Source organism: Scyliorhinus canicula, chromosome 7, assembly GCF_902713615.1.
Source record: "Scyliorhinus canicula chromosome 7, sScyCan1.1, whole genome shotgun sequence".
NCBI lineage: Eukaryota > Metazoa > Chordata > Chondrichthyes > Carcharhiniformes > Scyliorhinidae > Scyliorhinus > Scyliorhinus canicula.
Window position 1 is genome coordinate 109,155,862 of NC_052152.1, and position 16,048 is coordinate 109,171,909.

Genomic DNA, 16,048 nt, shown 5'->3' on the forward strand with positions numbered 1-16,048 from the left:
AAAGATCCCAGGAAGGTATTTGAAGAAGTGCAAGGAAATTTTCCCTGGTGTTATGGTCAATGTTTATCACTCAACTAACATAAAGCCAGAGAATGTTGTCATTATCACAATGTTGATTGTGGGAGTTTGCTGTGTGCCAGTGTACTGCCACATTTCTATATTCCAATAATGACTTCTCTTCAAAAGTATTTAACTGGCTGGAAAGCGACATCCTGTGGCCAGGAAAGGGGAGGTGTCCAAAGTTCCTTCCTTTTTTGTGGGCACAAATAACTGAAGTCAATTACTCCTGCTCTAAAATAATTGCTGTTGATAAGCGAATAGGGTTGCAGCTATAGGAACTATACTGAGTTTCCAGTCAGCAGTTGTCTATCCTGAAACAACCAGTATTACATGTGAATAGAAAGGGTGCAGAGGAGATTTACCAGTCTGTTGCCTGGTATTGAGGGAAGACCTTTTGAGGAAAGGCTGAGGGACTTGAGGCTGTTTTTGTTAGAGAGAAGAAGGTTAAGAGGTGACTTAATAGAGGCATACAAGATGATCAGAGGATTAGATAGGGTGGACAGTGAGAGCCTTTTTCCTCGGATGGTGATGGCTACCACGAAGGGGCATAGCTTTAAATTGAGGGGAGATAGATATAGGACAGATGTCAGAGGTAGGTTCTTTACTCAGAGAGTAGTAGGTGCGTGGAATACCCTGCCTGCAACAGTAGTGGACTCGCCAACATTAAGGTCATTTAAATGGTCATTGGATGAACAATATGGATGATAATGGAATAGTGTAGATGGGCTTTAGATTGGTTTCACAGGTCGGCGCAACATTGAGAGCCGAAGGGCCTGTACTGCGCTGTAATGTTCTATTGTTTCATTGTTCAATGTGTTACATGTCAGGGTGCCAATTGAGTCCATCTGTTCTGTTACTGAGTAAAACTTCATGCATTACAAATTGCTGTGTGCTTCATTGAATCATCTACAATGCCTCCAGCTGCTGTACAACCTGATGGATTATGTTCTCCCCCTTATACAAAATGGCCACTGATGGAAAGAGCATAACGATGCTGTTGGTCCTTTCAAGTGGACATATGTAAGAATTAATCTCATTCATATGGGTGGTATTGGAGAGGAGCAATGTGTCAATTATAACTCAGAAGGGAGAAGGGGTGAAGAGTTTGTGAGCAGTGTAGAAATCTGGAAGCATCGAGCATGGGTCTGAGCGTGGAATGCGAGTGTTTTCGCCAGATTGACAAGCTGTGATTCCCCCAACAATGTTTTGGAGTCTTGCAAAGTGATCTGAATGATGTCCAAGGTGAGGCTCAAAGTAATAGGGGAGAGAGATTGGACGGAGGTAGTTGGAAATGAAGAAATGGAGTAGTTTGAGAGTTGGAGAGGACGTGGCAGCATCGGATCGAGTGGCAGATGCTCAGCGGTTAACAGCTTCGCTTTCCAGACTTGAAGCCAATGGCCCACTGATGTATTGGGCTGTGGTGAAGATGGCAGACTATCTGGGACTAGATAAGGATGCAATGCTGGAAGTGGGAGCGAGTGGAAAACATGCTTCACCTTCCACCTCCCTTACCCTGCCATTAAGCATAAAATCCAGCCCATAATCTTTGAAATACCTTATGATTTCTCTCCTGGGTAGATCAAGGAGTGATTGAGGTTTAATCTTTAACTAGCGGAGGCAGTGGCGTAATGGTATGTCATTGGACTAATAATCCAAAAACCAGAATAATGCTTTAGTGACCTGGGGTTGAATCCCACCCGGGCAGATAATTAAATTTGAATTCAATAAAAAAATCTGACATCAAATATCTAATGATGACCATAAAATCATTGTCTATCGTTGTAAAAACCCATCTGGTCTGGTCTACAAGTGACTCCAGACCCCACAGCAATGTGCCGACTCTTAAATGCCCTCAGGGATGGGCAATAAATGCTGGCCTAGCCAGCGATGCCCACATCCTTTGAACAAATAAAGGGCAAAATGGAGACTCCGGGGTTATCCTGGAGGGTTGGCGACATAACAGGTGATTTTAATAGCAGTTTTGATGGAACTACACATGTTTGATAATTTGACTTTGAAGCAGGGTTCATACTGTGCTTGGCACTATGGCTGGGCTATGAAATGGGCAGTGTCAGCAGAAAGCACAGAGTATTGTTTTGGGGAGGGAATTGAATGCTCCTGTTGGCCTGCCAATATTTTTGGCTGTGGGCCCACTTCAATACCGCCATGGCACAATCTTAAGACTCAGTGGCCTACACTGATTTTTCACACTAATTATAGTGAGAGACTGGAGAGGCTGTTCCTTAGAGCAGAGAAGATTAAGCAGAGGTTTAATAGAACCATTCAAAATGATCAAGGGTTTTTGTAGAATAAATACTTGAAGGATAAACTCTAATGACAGAAAGGTTGGTAAGCCAAGGTCAAAGAGTTAAGATAATTGTCAGAAGAACAGAGAGATGAGAAAATAAATTGTTAGGCAGCGAGTTTTCGTGATCTAGATTGCAGTCGGAAGATGGAAGCCGATTCAATAATAACTTTCAAAAAGGAATTGGATAAACAATTGAAATGGGAACGTTATCAGGGTGATGGGGAAAGAGAAGGGACAAATTGGAAAGATCTTTCATAGAGTCTGGATAGGCTGAATGATCCTTTTCTGTATCCTTCCATGATTTAATGTAGGGGACAATTGAACCAGATAAAAGAGTCCAGTTTTGGGTGTGTTGAGCAGGGTCTTTCTTGGCACTTCAGTGCTGAGAAGGACCCTGCTATTCAACAACACTTTGCCAATTCTTTTAGCCTCGGCAGGGTACGCTCCATTGAGGCTGCACTTACATCATTTCCTGCCTTAGTGAGCACAGCTCGCCAGTGCAGTAAGAGTACTCGCGATTGGAGCGCTATTGTTAAAGGCAGCCCCAATATTTTGACCCCTCAGCGACCCCACCATGGCGTCTGGACTCCTCCATTGCACCCAACTTATCCCTTCCGGGGTCCTCAAGTCCCCACCCCTCATCCCATCTTTTATGGGCAAGACAGCCCGGGCTTGACCCCTGGCACGGACTACCTGCCACCCAGGCACTTGGCACTTCCGTCCTGGCACCCTGGCAGTGCCTCTGCCAGCCTGGCAGTGCCAAGGTGCCAGCAGGAGTGCCAGGGTGCCACCCTGCCTCGTCCCTGAAAACCTCAGGTTCCTAATAGCCTCGCAGACCCTCCCAGGCGCCGTTACGCCTGGTTCACAATTGCTAAACCGCACCCTGGCGAGGTCTCCCAGGCACGTTCCTGGGAGAATCCGGCACAGACATGTTTAAATGAGCCATGTGCATAACTGGATCTTGCCCAGTGAGAGCGAGATCTAGATCTTGCCGTCTCATGAGATTCGGTTGAATCTAGCGAGACGATTCGAGCATTGCTAATCCCGCAATAGACCTCTTGCGAGATTCAATAGCCTCGTTGCGTCACCACGTTGGGCACGACGAGGCCGGTAAATCGCACCCATATAATGCTCCCTGGGCTCATTATGAAGTGCAAAAAAACATTGTTGTGACATGGCATTTAAGGCCTAACACCTCAAACTCTGGTCCTGCAGCATCAACGGTTTTGAAGGAGGCGTGATGCCTGCATTACTTTGAACAGGCTTGGGTCAATCATGCATCTCCATTTCTGCACCCGTTAATGGAGCTCATTGATTTTAAAACCTTAAACCTTTTTATTTGCTATGGCAGCTGATTACACACTGAACAGACTCTTTAGGTATTTGGTAAAATGTGACACAGCCTTCAGGAAGCTGCTCTGGCTCACTGTCCTTTGACCTTTTCTTGACAGTGTAAAGGATTATTCAGCCATGGTTGATTTCTCAGACCGCCATTTCTGGGCCCAGTTTTAGTCAGTTCAGTTGACAGCAGAGTTCATTTTACAGAGGGTGGAAAATGGAGGCCCCAGCTACAAGTGCATTGGAATGGTAAAGACTGGAGGAAACAAAGGGGCGCATGAGGCTTTCGACAGCAGCTGAGCTGAGGCAGGGTCATGTTGCTCGTTTTAAATGTTACTCCGTTTAAAGGCCGTGTGCTTAACACTACTATGGCTCTGTATGTGTAATTATGCTCGGAGTCGCCAGGTGCCGTATTGCGACACCGTCACAAGTATATCAAGGTCAGGTTCAAAGTAATAAATCCATACACCGATTAGTAAGTCCAAACGATTGGTGTTTATTATAACAAATATAATAAATACTCATGCATACGCTAAAGAGACTAACTTACTTCTAATACTAAACAACTAAATACTTATCTAGGCAGGAACAGGCAAGGTCAGGGAGCAAGGCCTTCGTCCCGTTCTTGGTCTGTAACTTTCTGATTGGCAAAGTTGTCAAGGGCTAGCAAGGTCTGGATCACGTAGCGATCGTTGTGTTAGCACTTACAGTTCGATGGCTGATGCTCAACGGCCGGTGATGAAACTGGAGTCAGGATGCGATGGAACAGGTCTGGGCCGGAGTCTGGAAGCAACAGACCGAGTCATGTGCTTGACCTTCTCTTTATAGGTCCTAGAAGTCCGTGCCCCTTGGGGTGGGCTCTTTCACCTGCTAGGTATCGATTGGGTCTTTCCCAATCGATATCATTCGAATTCCCCTATCCTGGGGTCGTTTCTCGATGTTTGGGGCGGTCCCTATGGCTCTTTGTTTTGGTTGCTTTGGCGCCATTCTGTCTGAGCGTCTATGGAAAAGTATCCATCGATACTTAAATGTTTCTATTGTACCTGAGCCTGGACCGGGATTACCTCATTAATATGCAGATCTGTTTCCCATTTGCACCTTTGGCTGAAACTCTGCAACTCTTTGGAAACTGGTTTCTGTACGTGCAAAATGCAAAACAGTCTTTTGCAAGCTGTGTGTCCTCACTATGACTGTTTTTCCCTGCAGTCTTAGCAGTTCTCCATTTTGTAGCCCAGTGTCCTTCTTAGATGGCTACAGTCAAGACTGCGCTACGTTACAGAGGTTGAAATGGGTAGTTTTAGTATTGGAGCAATTATGTGGTCAGAAGGTCATCATGCAGTCAAGCACAATACTAATTTTGCCAAGAGTTTGGCTTGAACTTCAGACAGGTTCCAGAAGAGGGATAGAAACAGTAGCTGGGGAACAGAGTTTGTGGCTGGGACAAAAGGCAATGGCTTCAGTTGGAGGAATATTTTGCTCGTCCAAGACTGGACAAGTAATCTGACAATATAGGGACAGTGGAGATTCCTGGGGCTTCTCTCAATCTGAAATGAGTGAGATGGAGACTCAGAATTCAAGCTGCACGGTGATAACATTAATTGGGTCTGAATTTAACACTGTGCAAGCTTTGAATATGTTATTATCAGGTCCCAACTCTAAGCTAAGGTAGGGGCTCTATTTCCTCACAAATGACCTCCCCATTTTGGAATAGAAGGCTTGTCATCTCTGAACAGTCTCTCGGTTTGAGTATGTTCCTGTATATTCTGGGCTAGCTTTCCACGTGAGCACACAATTGGTTTCCAACTGTTGTAAGCTGATTAAGGCAAATGGACACATTGATGGATGTGGCTAGCTTGTGCATCAATAAGTGAGCATGCATCACGCAGCTCGGTTGATCGATATTGATTTTAATATGTGATCCCTACGAAGGTGTTAGTTTGCCAAAGCATTCGTCCTCATGTTCACATTCCACCATAACTGTCTTAGCCAATCTCGATAATCCCCTCAAACCCTACAACCTTCAGTAATCTTGGTCTCCTTCAATTCCGGCCTCTTGTGTATTCTAAACTTTCAATGATCCACCATTGGTTCTGCACCTTAAATGCTCAGGACCTGTTCTTTGGAATTCCCTCCCTAGACCTGTTCTCTTCTCTCTTCTATTTTAAAACACTTCTTAAAACTTGGCACTTTGACCAAGTCTTTCGTCACCTGTCCACATATTTCCTTATGTGCCTTAGTGTCATGTTTTTTTGATACCGTTCTGGTGAAGTAGGTTTTACTACACAAAGGTACTGAAGGAACTCATCAGCCTCCCCAGACAGAACCTTTCAAATCCACGAACGCTACCATTTAGAAGGACAGAGGCAGCAGATACCCGAGAACACCACCACCTGGAGGATCCCAATCCAAGCCACTCACCATCCTGACTGGGAAATATATCGGCGTTCCTTCACCAGACCAAAATCCTGGAACTCCCTCCCTAACAGCACGGTCGGTGTACCTACACCACATAAACTTCAGCGGTTCAAGAAGGCAGCTCACCACCACCTTCTCAAGGGCAATTGGGGATGGGCAATAAATGCTGGCCTAGCCAACGACACCCACATCCTAAGAATACATTTGCAAAAATTCAAATTGTTGTAAGTTGCAACTTGATTATCTGCCCTGCTGGAGAATAGATATGTATGGTCAGGAATTAAAGAACTTCCAAAGATTGGCAAGGGTCAGCAATAAATAGGTCGTCTGGCAACACTTTTTATTATACCCACTTTTAAATGTTACAGCTAGGTAGCTGTAGACTAAGTAGTCACGTGATGACATGAGGACATGGTTACATAAGGGATCATTAGTCGGTCGCGTGGGAATTCTCCCCGGAGCACGGGCATACACACAGCATGGAAGAGCTGCTCAGAATATTCAATAAACTGTTGTTCTCAGTGCTGGGTCGCCAGCACTTCTATTGTGGCCTTACCTTGGCAGCTTCTTTAAGATATACCATCTTCTTCCACATCTAATCTCAGGCCTTGCACACTCTGCACATGGCATTAAGCCTGGCATGCTGTCCTCTAGGGTAGGTGCCCTGTTGGGGCCAATGGGACATCCTTGTGCCCATCTCATGCAGCAACAGCTTGACTTTCTATCTGGGATAGAAATGTCTCAACTGGCCAAAATCTGGCCAGGTGGGCATTTCTTAAGCTGATATAATTGTGATCCACTCCACCCCCCCACCCCCAGCTGCCGTATAATCACTGTAGAAAATCAGCCAGAACGTCCACAAAGAGGGGCCAATGAACACTTCGTAATTTTATTTAACTCCTTGCAGCTGACTGTCTTTTTGAGAGCTAGATATCTGAGTAAATGTATGAAAAGATTTCCCTTTAGTTAGCCATAGATATCCCTCACAGTTTCTAAGTTGGCTTTAACAAAAGGTTCTGGGCACAGGTTGGTTCTGCACGTGTCATTTATCTGGTCAGAACCAAACAGATTTTCAAAATGCAGGTCTGACTCCTCCTTAAATAACAAATGCAGCTGCAGCTTTGTGACTCAATATGCTGGAGGTGGATCGCACAAATCTCCATTTCTTAAATTAAGTTTCATCTAAAGTTATTTGGCAATAGTGTTTTTTTGACATTGCTGTGCCAGAGTCCTCGTCGTGACGTGCTCCAGGAGAGGCAGGAAGTCGCTAAGATAAACAGTACAATCATCACAGAATGTGTTGTTTTAATTACTGTACAGAAGCAGAAGTAACATGCTACTAAATTATCATCAGCTTGCATTTATATCGAGCCTTTAGTGTAAAAAAACATCACAGACAGATAGAGAATTAAAATGGACAGCAGGCTGCAGAAAGATAAATAGCAAAGGGAACAAAAGTTTAACCAAAGGGCTGAATTATAAGGATGATCTTTAATGAGAAAGAAGACGTGAGAAAGACCTCCATTTCTATCACACCTTTCATATGCATTCCAGTCGATGAAACACTTTTGTCACTGTCAGGGCCGGTGCTAGGAATTGCGGGCCCAATTAGAAAAGTGATGGCGGGGCCCCTACTCTACAAAAGTAAAAATTTATGTATGTTTATATTTCGTGTAGTATGCTCGTCTTTAACCAAAAAAAAAATTAAATGCTTGATATACTAAAATTTTGAAAGACAATATGAAAGTTTTATTTTTTTAATCAGTTTTAGTTTTGAAAAACGTCTTTCACCTGATGCGACTGTTAGAATACAGAAAAGGCTTCAAACGGTAACTCTGTCGCCGCTGGCGCGGGGGCCCCTTAAGGTGCGGGGCCCAATTTGATAAAATTGGTCAAATAAGCTTAAAACCGGCCCTGGTCACTGTACCAGCACTCAGGAAGTTGCCACAAACAGTAGTGTGATAACGATGACATAATTTATTTTTGTTTTGTGATGTTGAGTGAGAGATACATTTTATACAGGACACAAAGGAGGTCACCCCTGCTCTTCCGAATAGTGCCATAGAATCTCTTGGACCCATTCAAGAGGGCAGACATTGGTTTAACATCTTATCCAACAGGACTGCATTGAGAATGTTGGCCTTGATCCTTCGCCTTACGTCCTGGAGTGGAGCTTCCACCTCACAATATTCTGACTTCGAGGTGACAGAGCTACCAACCAAACTATACTGTCGAGCATTGCACTCCAGCTCCTAACAACTCACAGCGTGTAAAATCCTTTACCGCATTTTGCATGACATTGAGCTCATCTCCCATCATCTTCACCTCTGCACCCATTCCTTTGGCCAGAATTCTTCCTTCCACATTCCTGACTGCAGAATTCTTGTTCCACCTGGTGTCCTCCCTCTGGCGTCTAGCCTTCTCTCGACCATTTCATTGAGAATGGGCATTGGGCTTGACACTGTTCATCACAATTTCTCAGTTCCCCTCACTCATTCTAACGTGTCTCCCTCTGAACGAACTGCCTCATCATCAAACCTGCCGACAATGATAATGTGGTAGTGTGGTCCCATTAAGGGGGTGGCTTTGCAGTCCATGTGACCGGCTCGGGACCAATTGCGCAGGAGTGCGCAAACCCTGACCATAGAGAGAAAGCTCGGGGTCCTGGGGGCAGGGGCTTCAGCACTGTGGACCCCAGAGCGGAGAGTCCAACATTGCTCTGTGCCTCTATATAGTTGCCTTTGTCGACTGTTAATAAACCCCCTTTGTTGTTACTGGAAGTCTCCAGTGTATCGTCTCAAACCAGCACATTGGCGATGAGGTTCAATCGTTAGTCTTCAACAATTTGGTGTTTGACAGGGAAAGAAAGAAGCCTACAAAGAGAATTGAGAATCATCGATGGTAGCACCCAAAGATCGGTGCAGTGCTCAATGATACGCTGCGCTACCATCCCGTGTGCAGAATTAACAACCTCAGATCTAGAAAAAAACTGCCTGAAACTAAAACCACGTTAAACAAAGCGACTGAGATAGCTCAGGTGATGGAGTGTACTGAAAAAGGCACAGTTGAGTTCCAAAGTGTGCCGGAAGGCTAAGTGAATCAGTTGTGGGGCAGTACGGCTGTGAGGCATGCAAGAAGGTCTACAGACATAGTGAAGAACCAGACACGGTCCTCGAGACAGGAGCGAAGTCGGAGAACCAGGAAAAGAATGGTCATCAACCCAAGAGAGAGAGGTGGGTTGTTACCAATGTGGAGGATCTCTGTGCCAAGCTGACAGGAGGCTGCACCTACTCCAAGCTGGACCTCAGCCTTGCATACCTGTAATTGGAATTAGACAGAGTCCCAAAGGTTTGTCACGATTAATACAAGTAAGGGCCTTTTTCGGTACACGAGGCTACCTTTCGGTATTTCCTCGGCCTTCGCTTTTTTCCAGTGTACCATGGAAAACCTCCTTCAGGATCTACCAGCACATGTTAAGTCTGGAGGAGGTATCAAAATGGTTCAGAGATATGGGACTCCACCTTAAACATGAGAAATAAATCTTCCAGGCGATAGAGGTCGGGGTTCCAGGTGAATGTCACAAGTCCAAATCCACTCAAAGAAAAAAATCAAACCAATACAAGTGTTCCCAGGAATGTAGCCAAGCTAAAAAAATGTTGACAATGGAGGAGCAGCAAGAGGAAGCTTTCGCTAGGCAAAACAAGCTTTCAATCTGCGAACCTTTTAGTTATTTCGACCCGGGGAAGCCAATTGTTCTCACATGTGAGGCGCCCCATAAGGGTTAGGGGCAGATCTATCCCATAAGATGGCGGATAGGTCAGGAACTCTCTCAGAAGTGGAGCGAAAGTATGCCCAAATCGCAAAGGAGGGATTGGATGTCATCTGTGGTGTTCAGAAGTTCCACTGAATTGTTTATGGACTGCGATTTATGATAATAACTGACAATAAGCCACTATTGGGTCTTTTGAGTACCCCCAAGGTGAAACGGATGAGAACAACAGCTTTGCACCATATGAAGTCCGAACAGTTGAGGCCCTACTTAACCTGCAGCAATTCCCTAACCTGCGAGGATGGAATAATACTTTGGGGCTCTTGAGTCATCATTCTAGAGGCTTTTCACAGTAACTTCATTGAAGCCTACTTGTGACAATAAGGGATTACTATTATTATTCTTATTCTTATTATTATTACCCCCAAGGAGGGAACCCTTCCGACAAAAATGACACAGTCCATCCGTGCCAAACAAAGATGAAGATGCTGGCTCGCAGTTATATCTCGTGGCTGGGAATGGATGAAGCTATTGAGGAAGTGGTACAGCAATGTATTCCCATGGCAGTCACAACAATGGTTACCTCCTTTGTCCAACCGCAACCCCCAGGAGTGGCTGGGTGGTCCATGGACCAGAGTGCACGTCGACTACGTAGGCACTTTCTTGGGCAGCATGTTTCTTGTCTTAGTAGATAATTTGATTTGATTTTAATTTAATTTAATTTAATGTCACATGTACCAAAGTACAGTGAAAAATATTTTTCTGCAGCCAAGGAAACATACACAGTACGTACACAGTCGGCAAAAAAAGTAGACTGTTACAGTGAATGCGAAAATAAAACATACACAGTACATTGACAAATAAATAATTAGTTACAGTATAGAACAAGGGCAAAAGAACAAAGCATATACGACATAAGAAAGAGCAGCATAGGGCATCGTGAATAGTGTTCTTACAGGGAACAGATCATTCCGAGGGAGAATCGTTGAGGAGTCTGGTAGGTGTGGGGAAGAAGCTGGTCCTATGTCTGGATGTGCAGGTCTTCAGGTTTTTGTATAATCTGCCTGATGGAAGGGTCTAGAAGAGGAGAAAGCCTGGGTGTGAGGGGTCTCTGACAATACTGTCTGCCTTGCTGAGGCAGCGGGAGGTGTAGACAGAAAAAACGGGAGGATGGCAAGCTTGTGTGATGTGTTGGGCTGAGTTCACCACATACTGCAGTTTCTTGCGATTGTGGGCCGAGCAGTTGCCGTACCAAGCTGTGATGTAGCCGGATAGGATGTCCTCTGTAGCACATCTGTAGACGTTTGTGACAGTTGATGCCGACATGCCAAATTTCTTTAGCTTCCGCAAGAAGTAGAGACATTGTTGGGCTTTCCTAACTGTTGCATCAACGTGATTGGACCAAGACAGTCTGTTGTGATGGTGACACATCAATGATGCTCATTTCAAATAGCTATCCATTCAAAAGATGGGAGCTGTAACCTCGGTGGCTGCTATCATAGAATTTACAGTGCAGAAGGAGGCCATTCGGCCCATCGAGTCTGCACCGGCTCTTGGAAAGAGCACCCTACCCAAGGTCAACACCTCCACCCTATCCCCATAACCCAGTAACCCCACCCAACACTAAGCGCAATTTGGGACACTAAGGGCAATTTATCATGGCCAATCCACCTAATCTGCACATCTTTGGACTGTGGGAGGAAACCGGAGCACCCGGAGGAAACCCACGCACACACGGGGAGGATGTGCAGACTCCGCACAGACAGTGACCCAAGCCGGAATCGAACCTGGGACCCTGGAGCTGTGAAGCCATTGTGCTATCCACAATGCTACCGTGCTGCTATGGATGCCTTATGCCGAGTATTTGCCATACATGGTCTTCCAGAAGCCATTGTGTTCAATTATGGCACCCTTTTTACTGGAGATAATTTCCAACACTTCCAACAAATTTGGCATACCAGTACGGCCCCATATCACTGTTCATCCAGCGAGTTGGTGGAAAGACCCGTACAGAGTTTAAAAAATGCTTTGAGGAAGCAATCAAGCCGGACGTGACACCATTGGCTGTCCAACCTTCTATTGTCCTGCATCACTACCCCCCACGTTACCAAGGGAATCATGCCAGCTGAACTGATAATGCGGAGTCACCTCAGAACTAGTTTGGACCTGGTATTTCCAAATTTGGCAGGGCGGTTGGAGACACGCAAGACCTGCCAGAATGTTCAACATACTTCACAAAAGAGTGACAGATCATTCCAGGTGGGTGACTTGGTTCGAGTTTTAAATTTTGCTTTGGGTCCACCCTCATTAACCAGTCAGATCGTGTCCCAATCTGGACCGTGTCATATGTGGTAAATCATAGATCATAGAAATTACAGTGCAAACGGAGGCCATTTGGGCCATCGAGTCTGCACAGGCCCTTGCAAAGAGCACCCTATCTAAGCCCACAGCTCCACCCTATCCCCGTAACCCAATAACCCCACCTAACCTTTTTGGACACTAAGGGCAATTTATCATGGCCAATCCACCTAACCTGCACATCTTTGGACTGTGGGAGGAAACCGGAGCACCCGGAGGAAACCCATGCACACACGGGGAGGATGTGCAGACTCCACACAGACAGTGACCCAAGCCGGGAATCGAACGTGGGACCCTGGGACTATGGAGCAACTGTGCTAACCAATGTGCTACTGTGCCACCAGGTCACCGGCAGGGCTGTAGGGAACCATGGCGACAATGCTCGGGTGGTAACTCCCATGCCACAACAGATGGGTCGAACTCATTCCACCGCCACTCTTGGCGACACAGTGGTTAGCACTGCTGTCTCACAACTCCAGGCACCCAGGTTCAATTCCGGCCTCGGGTGACTGTCTGTGTAGAGTTTGTACGTTCTCCCCATATCTGCGTGGGTTTTCTCCGGATGCTCCGGTTTCCTCTAACAGTCCAAAGATGTCCAGGTTAGGTAGATTGACCATACTAAATTGTCCCTTAGTGTCCAGGGATGTGCCTACGGCGTTACGGTTATAGGACAGAGTGGATATTTGCAGACGGTGTGGGCTGAATGGCCTCCTCTGCATTGTAGGGATTCTATTCCAAAGTGGAGTGAGTGGGACTTTCAGAGTCAGCTCTGCCAGCAGACCAGGTGGGCGATGGCAAGGCGAGCAGCCCTGCACAATAGGTGTAGTCTCCTAAACCAGCATCTTTTGCAAACAACAAGACTACCTTGGAGATGGTGGAGCCTTGGTGAGGCCATGCCTGGAATATTGTGTGTAGTTTTGGTCTCCTTATCTGAGGAAAGATGTTCTCACTCTCAAGGGAGTGCAACAAAAGTTTACCAGGCTGATTCCTGGGATGGCAGGACTGGCGTACGATGAGAGATTGAATCCGTTACGGTTGTATTCGCTGGAGTTCAGAAGAATGATGGGGATCTCATAAAAACCTATAAAATTGGAAGAGAAGTGGACAGGGTAGATGCAGGAAGGCTCTCCCCGATAGTGGGTGTGTCCAGAAGCAGGGCTCACAGTCTGAGGGTACGGGGTAGACTATTTAAGAGTCTAAGGGATTAGGAGAAATTTCTTCACCCAGAGAGTGGTGATCCTGTGGAATTCATTACCACGGGAAGTAGTTAAAGCCAAAACATTGTATAGTTTCAAGAAGCAGTTAGATATAAGACTTAGGGCGAAGGGGATCAAAGGATGTGAGGGAAGCGGGATTAGGCTATTGAGTCGGATGATCAGACATGATCATAATGAATGGCGGAGAGGACTTGAAGGGCCAAATGACTTCCTCCTGCTCCTATTTTTTCTATGTTTTATGTTTCTATGTTAATAAACCTCTTTTGTTGTTACCGGAAGATCCGGTGTATTGTCTCGAGCCACCACAAATAGTGATTTTTTTTATTTGGCTAACTGACCTCGACTTAACAGAGGGCAAACCCCAACTCTTTGACTCCTTCTTATACCTCACCTGAAACATAATCCCACCACTGAACATCAAGTCACCATTTCCAGGACTTTCACTGACCTCACTGACCTTTGAGGGTGATGCACTGTTTCCTCACCATGCTAGTGTCCTGGGTTCAATTCCGGACTTGGGTAACTGTCTGTGTGGAGTTTATACCTTCTCCCCGTGTCTATGTAGGTTTACTCTGGGTTCTCCGTTTTCCTCCCACAGTCCAAAGATGTGTAGGTTAGTTAGATTGGCCATACTAAGTTGTCCCTTAGTGTCCAAAGTTTAGGTGGGATCACGGGTTTGCAGGGGAGTGGGCCTGGGTAGGGTGCTCTTTTGAAGGTCAGTGCAGACTCGATGGGCTGAATGGCCTTCTTGAGCCCTGTAAGGATTCTATGATTCATCTCCTCTGGAGATCTTCCCTTTGTTTTAGTGCTGTTCCCTGCTCTCATCTGGAATGGAAAAATTTCAACAACTTTGCTTTCAAATTCCATCTTTTCCTCACCTTCACATGCTCCATCTCTGACATCTTCCTCAATTCTCTCTGTATTTTTGGGGATAGGCTATCGGCCAATATACACTGTAAGTCCATTGACTCCCAAAGCGACCTCAGTTACACCTTTTCACACCCTGTTCCCTGTAAAGACTACATTCTGTTCTCCAAGCTTCTTTATTGTTGCTGATGCCACCTTCCATACCTTCTATTCCTTTACTGAGGACCTTACTGGTCCCATCGTGTGATGGGGCCCATCACCATGCCTGTCCCATTGATGAATTTCTGCTCTCATCCCTTCCCCTCTCCCAGAACCATGATGGACTTCCTTTGTCCTTACCCTTCAAACCCCATTAGCCTCCACATTCACGCATCATCCTCCACCATTTCCACCAGCTCTACAGTGATGGCACTAATAAACACACCTTCTGCTCCCTCCCCCTTTCAGCATTCCAAAGGGACTTTTCCCTCAGAAACACCCTGGTCTACTCCTCAGTCACCCTCAACACCCCTCTTCTTCTCATAGAACCATTATATGTCAGTGTCTCTGCCCCTTTACATCCATTCTTCCCAAGGTCTCAAACACTCCTGCCAGGTGCAACAGTGATTTACTTGTGCTTCTTTCACTGCTCACACCTAGAGGACAAAACATAGATTGGGTGACTGCTTTACAGAACACCTCCATTCAGTCTGACCCTGTGACCCTGAGCTTCTCCAATCCACCCCTCCTCTGACCTCTCTGTCTTTGTCCTCCTGTATTATTCCAATGATGCTCAACATAAGCTTGAGGAACAGCACTTCAATTCCATCTTTGCAGCCTCCTGGTCTGGACATCGAGTTAACAATTTCACATTGTAACCCCTGCCCCAGTATGTTTTGTGTTTATTGGTTTTGATTTTTGGAGAGCAGCATTTTGCTATGATTCAGCGTTTTCCCATTTACACCTCCTCTGCACACATCTCTTGCTTCTTTCCTTGTTGCATTACCACTCCCTCTTTCCTTGCACTATTAGCCCTTTCAGCATTTAATCTCTTCTGTCTTCAACCCAATTTAGACCTTCCCTATAGCTCTATCCTTCGCTTCCCCCTATAGCCCCCATTTTCCCGTGTCGCTGTACTTTGCTTTAAACATCTTGAACTTTGTTTCCCTCTCTAGACACTGCTGAAGTTTTCTGTTTTCATCACTGAACCTCATGAGTTACCGGAGCCACTTGGAGAATTTCTCATTTTGAAAGCTTATTCTCCAGGAGTGTAAACCAAGCACAAATTATTTCTAGAGAATAGTTACTGTGAACTATATCGAACCATCTGTGTGAACAGTTTATTATCTGGCTCTCTGAGGAGAGCTCCACTTTTGTGTGACAATAAGGTCACTGATCCTATCGTATGAAATGTTTCCCAATTTACAGCAGCGGCTATACTTCAAAAGTACTTCAGGGACTTCAGTGTGCTCTGGGGCAGCTTGGGGTTATGAAAGATACAGGACAAATGCAAGTTCATTCCTTTATCCTTTTTATGTCTTTGTCAGCTTGTTATCAACTAGGGTCGTGTAATGTGGAAAAAATTTAAACAATTGTGAAAATATCTATTGTACCCAAAGATAATCAGCATGTTAGACATCAAGACTGCGAGATAGTAAAATAATCCATTTATATTAAATTCCATATATATAAAATGACAAAGTGTAATTTTCAGTGAGAAAATCGGTGTGATTGCCG